At 47.8% G+C, this 6,000-nt stretch overlaps 1 protein-coding gene across 3 annotated transcripts in view; it reads right to left on the bottom strand.

Moving 5' to 3' along the window:
* Positions 1 to 1,360, bottom strand: part of LOC138838870 (cell adhesion molecule-related/down-regulated by oncogenes-like) — an 81,907-nt gene extending 80,547 nt beyond the window's left edge. The window contains exon 1 of one of the 3 annotated variants that reach the window (XM_070038284.1): positions 1,308 to 1,360. The gene's annotated coding sequence lies outside the window, so the exon portion shown is untranslated. Of the gene's footprint in view, positions 1 to 1,077; positions 1,221 to 1,307 lie in introns of those variants that run through there. The other 2 variants (XM_070038283.1, XM_070038286.1) reach the window with 2 other exon arrangements.
* Positions 1,361 to 6,000: the final 4,640 nt, after the last annotated feature.

Here is a 6,000-nt window from a genome sequence, read left to right on the forward strand (position 1 = left end):
GTCATACAATTCTAGAATTATATTGAGTAAACCTATTTCATTCTTGAGCCTTACCCACCTTCCCCTTGCCCTGTCCCTTAGTTATGCCAAATGTCACTTGGGACCCCAGAGTTAGGGTATCAGGGAGACACAGACTGCGAATGAACGAACTTGGCTTCTTTCATCTTTCCTGGCACTGGCCTGTGAATAAATCTCATGTTACCTCCTGTTTTCCAAGGTGTCTGAGGTAGGACACAAAGGCTGGGCTTTGCGTTCGTGAAGTTTCCTCAATTCCAGACCCCAACTAGGGAACAGCCCTTCAAAGCACCTGCCACCCTCTTTCGTCTCCACTAGGAAAAAGCAGGCATTTCAAGAGCTTTCCACCTGACTTGGTGGGGTTGGAGAAGAGTAAAGGGAGTCTATCCTCCTCGGTGATTTATGAGGGGAATTCTTAGATGCCACAAAGGTCTTGGAAGCCGCAGACTGAAACAAACAGCGATGTATCCTTTAATGTATTTAGCAAATGATAATGCAATCCACAGAAAGCTTTACAGAGAACGGGGGAAAACACACTCCCTGGGGCTGGGAAGTCACTTGAGTCTGGGAAGGCAGAGAAAGATACATTGTGCAGGAAATGTCTCTTGCGTCTCTCCTGCACATAAATCACTGTCTCTCGCGGGCGCGCGGCGGGGATGGGGAGGGGGCCGGGGACCCCCAGCCCCGCTCCCTTGGGAAAGCGCGCGGGCGCCCCCCGCGCCCCGCTACACCCCGCGCATCCCACCTGCCCGGGCGATCGTCCCCAAAGCCCAGACTTCATCGTGTCGCTGTCACCTCACCCCGCCTCCTCCCACGAGGGGGGTGCGAATACCCGAGGACGCGCGGCACGTCGGGGCTCCCCTGCTGGGTTACCCACAAACATGCCCTTGGCCCCACCCCGGACCCCCTCGCCATCTCGGGGTACACCCACCCACCCTTCCCCAGCACTTCCCGCTCCGGAGCCGCGTGGACCCCTCCCCACCCCGTCCCCCACCCCGGGCCACCCCCCTCTCCCATCCCGCTGAGGGGACCCTCCACACCCCCCGCCCCCGGGCCCCGCACCTCTCGGCAGGGCTGGCTAAGCCCCCACACCTCCTGCACGGCAGCCGGCTCCGCGAGCCAACCCCCAGGTCATCCCCCCGCGCGCGCTGGCGGCGGCTACGACGGCTGCGATCCGAGCGGGCCCCTCCATGCACGGGGCAGGGCAGCGGGAGGGCGCGGCGCCTCTCACGCCGGGGTGGGGGGCGCTGGGGCGTGCGCGCGGGTTCGGGGTCCCCCCCCCAGTCTCGTACCGAGCCGCGCGAGCCGGGCACCCGGGCTCCGGGGAGGGGAGCTGGGGGGTGGGTAGGTGGGCGGAGTCCCGGGGCGCGCCCCCGCCAGGCGCTCCTCCCCCGCCCAGCGCGCGGACGCGCGAGCCCGGCCGGCTGGTGAACAGCAGCAGCCCCAGCGAGCCGGGAGGCGGGGATCCCGGCCGACGCGAAGGCGGGCGGAGGAAGCCTCAGCTCCTCGCTGGCCCGCGCCCCGCCGTAGGGTGCGCGCGCAGCCTGCCAGATCAGCGGCGGGGTCTGGACCATACCAATCTACTAACCGGGGGACGCCGTGCACCAGAGCCCTTCTCCCCGTTACCTGCCTGCTCTCTCCACAGCCACGTCACCCCAGCACAGCATAAAAAGTTAATCACAAATGATCATGAATAGGTGAAGCTGATCGACGCCCTCAAGTCACCGAGATGCCCATGGTGTCTGCACCCACTTCCCCCTCACCCGTCACTTTCCCAAGGCGGCATTTCTGGCCTGTACACAAATGGTCTGCACGTTCCCGAGGGCCCCGCCCAGGCCCCGCCCCCTGCTCCACTTCCTCCCGCCCTTCCCGAGACGCCTACCTCTACCTGGCGATTCTCCTGGACTCCGACTAGCCCGCTGCGTGGAGCCCCCCGCCTTTTCTCCACTTGCAGACTTTAGTTTCTCGGGCACTTCATCTGCTTCCTTAACTCACCTGCCACGCCTTCAGATGCGTGCTGGCAGGTCAAGCAGGGTTGGAAAGTGGCCTGGCGGTTCCTTAGACCTGCCCCCAGTTATTTGATCTCACTCAACCTTCGTTGTTCAAGCAGAAAAGACGAAACTTAATTTCTATTTAAAAGGTTGTTGCGAAACCTAAGTCATGATACTTTCTCAATAGCACCTGCCACTCAGTTGGCATCTGGAGATTGTAACATAATTATAATAATAACCATCATTATTAGCAATTAGTTTTCTTTTTTAAAAAAATCATTATTATTAGTTTAAGTACAAAAGGAGCCCTAATAGTACCTAGTGGTCATAAAAATTCAGTACATTTCAGGAGAAATACAGATTCTTCTTTAACTTTAGCTACATCAGGGTCTTCACGAAAACCTCTGGAAAGAAAATCAGTGTAGGGGAGGTAAAAAGAACTCAATTCTAACTTGTTCCCCGTTGTTCCTTTTCCCACCCCTTTACTTATTTAAACATAGAACCTGTATGTATGTTATTATCTTAAAACACTGTAGAAAATGGAAAACACACAAAGTTTAAGTGAAATCAGAGTGCTTTGAAAATGGAATGGAAGTCCTGCACGGTTTGGTGTGGCACTGGAAAGAATCTTAGCATCCTCTAGCCAGCAGCCCGAATACAGAGACTCCCACTACAGACTTCTCCTGGGACTTCACTGGCTCAGACCACCCCGGTATTGCATAGCACCATTTAGCCTTCATTTACAATCAAACCTAAGAAATAGCCGTGTTTGTTGACATCGATTACTCTGCTTGGGCCTTATTTGTAAAGTTGAGAAGTCATTTCAGATTCAAAATTGTTGTTCATTAGCAAGTCATTCATTCATTCATTTGTTCAATATTCAAGTCAAAAGTATTTTACTGAGCACCCACTCTATGTCACTGCTAGGCACAGGGGTACATAGAGACATAATGCAATCGCAGGCTTTAGAGAAATCACAATCTATTTGTAATATGGACACATAGAGAAGTACACTGAGGCATTAGGCAACAGGGAGCCGTGGGTATACATGGGCAGGGTAGTCAACCCTGTCTAGCCAAGGCAGAAAAATCCCTGAGACTCTTATCTCTAATCAACCAGCAAAAAAGCTAGAAATGTGGCTGAAGTGGCAAAGCATTTAGTCTTGAGGGGAAAAAAAAAGGCTGAGATTTTCTGCTCTTAGCCTCCTGAGCAACTATGATTATGGGTATGAGCCCCTGGAACCCTGGTATGGACTAATATACTTCTGAAGCAATCCAGGCAGTCAAATTCAGTCAAAAAACTAATTAGTAATAAGGGCATAGAAGAAGAGATACATTCAAGAAACTAGGATAGCAGGACTTGACAACTGATTGCATGTAGAAGATAAAGAGAAAAACTCAAGGATCACTCTAACACTGTGTTAGCTATCCATCAGAATAAGAAATACCTGAGATGATTGCTTTATAAAGAGAAAAATGTTGCTTTGCCTCACTTTTCTGGAGACAAACATTGGTCTGTGACTGATTGACAACATTGCTTTGAATATGTGGTGAAGTATCATGGGGGAAGCATGTGATGGAAGAAAACTGCTCAACTCACAAACCAAGAAGAAAAGAAAGATCCCGGGGGGCTGGGAAGGTGGCTCAGTGGTAGAGCACTTGCCTTGCATGCCTGAAGCCCTGGATTCGATTCCTCAGCACCACATAAGCAAAAAGAAAAAAACCGGAAGTGTTGCTATGGCTCAAGTGGTAGAGCTCTAGCCTTGAGCTGAAGAGCTGAGGGACAGCACCCAGGCCCAGAGTTCAGACCCTACGACCGGACCCCCCCCCAAAAAAAGAAAGATCCCAGGGTGCCAGAGTCCCCTTTGTCCTCAGTTACCTAAACTTCCACCTCTTAGAGCCTCCACTACCTCTTTATAGCACTACCCTGGAGACCACGTCTTTGGGCCACATTCAACATCTAAACGATAGCAAGCGTAGAACAATATTTAGATTACAAATGTGGAAAGAATCCTATTAGGAATAATATGGAATAATAGCAAGCTATAGCCAAAGATGGATCTCTAAGTCCCCAATAATGAAAGCACCAATTATCCTGATAGAATTTAAAGGAAAGTTTGTCAGCTGAGCTCAAAGTATGCAACGTGGAAAGGAGGCTCAAGGAGGGTAGCAGAATTTGTGGATAAGACATTAGGAAATACAAGAATTGAAAAATAAAATTTAAAAACCAGTTACAACATTACGGAAGCTCTTGTCAAGGTTGGAGGTCATGAATTGATAGTGATGGAGTCTATTTGGTTATATGATTCTTCTCCATCAAAATTTAAGCACTTGGTGGAAATATCACAATGAAATCCCTCCTCTCCATATAACTAATGTATGCTAATAAATTCAACCATTCAGACATACATTTAAAAAAAATACCAATCCAAAACACCAATCCAAATTTAGAGTTTTTTAATGGAGGATATACAGAAGGAGACTAACAAATGGGATCAGTAAGAGAATAATTAACTCATCATAGATTCCAGACAGTGAGCTGGAAAAGGTTAGGAAAGAATGAAAGACTAAAAGAAAATGACTGATTAAAGAAAAGGAGATGTCTTTGAGGTTAAAAGAGTTGTAATGAGATTGAGTGTGGAAAAAAAAAAACACAACAACAAACCAAGCAGTTTTTTGTTATGATGAGAGTTGAGCTGTTTCAGAAATGAAACAGTTTGCTGGCTGATGACATTGTATCAGGACTTAATATTATTTGTATTAATGAAAGCAAGAGACATTGCACTTGAGATATGGACAGATACTAAAGGGACCAAGAGAAATGTAACAGAAGTACCAGGAGCCAAGTGGCTGTGGCTTCAGCAATTAGGTGGGAAGATTTTTTAGGTGCTAAATAACAAGATTGTACATCCTCTGAATCTTGGTCAGAATCAAGTCTTCTATCATACTAATGTGGTAGCTCATGCTTATAATCCTAGCTACTCAGGAGACTGAGATCTGATAATCATGGTTCAAAGCCAGCCCAAGCAGACAAATCAGAGTTCCTCTTATCTTCAGTTAACCAGGAAAATGTCTGAAATGGTGATGTAGCTCAAGTGGTACAGCTTCAGCCTTCAGCAAAAGAGCTAAGCATAAATGCATGGCCCTGTGTTCAAGTTCCGGTACCAGCATCAATAATAACAACAACAACAACAACAATTGTTACAACTTGATCTCCAAGAACTACATAATAGAGTGACTAGAGTCAAACAGACCAGTATTAGATTCTGACTCTACCTCATTTGACCTTGGTAAAGGTACTAGAATTTCTGAGTTGATTTCATCATTTTGTAAAATAGGGAGGTAATAATAATACTTCCTATACAGATGTTAATATGACCTACATCAGATAAGAAACTATTTAATGTGCCAGTGGCTCAAAGGCCAATGAGCCCAGGCAGGAAAGTCCATGTGATTCTTATCTCCAATTAGCCAGCAAAAAGTCAGAAGTGATGGTGTGGTTTAAATGGTTGTGCACCAGTCTTGAGTGGAAAAAGTTAATGGACAGCACCCAGATCCTGAGTTCAAGTCCCAGTACCAGCACAAAAATGAAAAAGAAAAGAAATGACTTGTGTCCACTGTAGAAAACTACATTAGCACAAGGTTTGGTGCATGGTCCTTGCCTGTAACACTAGATAGTCAAGAGGTTGAGACTAGAGGATTATGGTTTCAGGACATCCCATGGGAAGAAAGTTCAAAATACCCTATCTAATCACACACACACATACACACACACACACACACACACACACACACACACACACACACACACACACACACACACACAAAATGGGGCATGGTGGCCCACACTTGTCATCCAAGCTACACAGAAAGCATAAATAGACCTTCAGTCTAGGAAAAAGTCAAAACCCTATTTGAAAAACCATACATGAAAAAAAGGCTGAGTAGATGGCTCACATGGTACAGTATCTTCCTAGCAAGCACAAGGCCATGAG

Source organism: Dipodomys merriami, unplaced genomic scaffold, assembly GCF_024711535.1.
Source record: "Dipodomys merriami isolate MVZ:Mamm:240054 unplaced genomic scaffold, mDipMer1.0.p SCAF_29, whole genome shotgun sequence".
NCBI lineage: Eukaryota > Metazoa > Chordata > Mammalia > Rodentia > Heteromyidae > Dipodomys > Dipodomys merriami.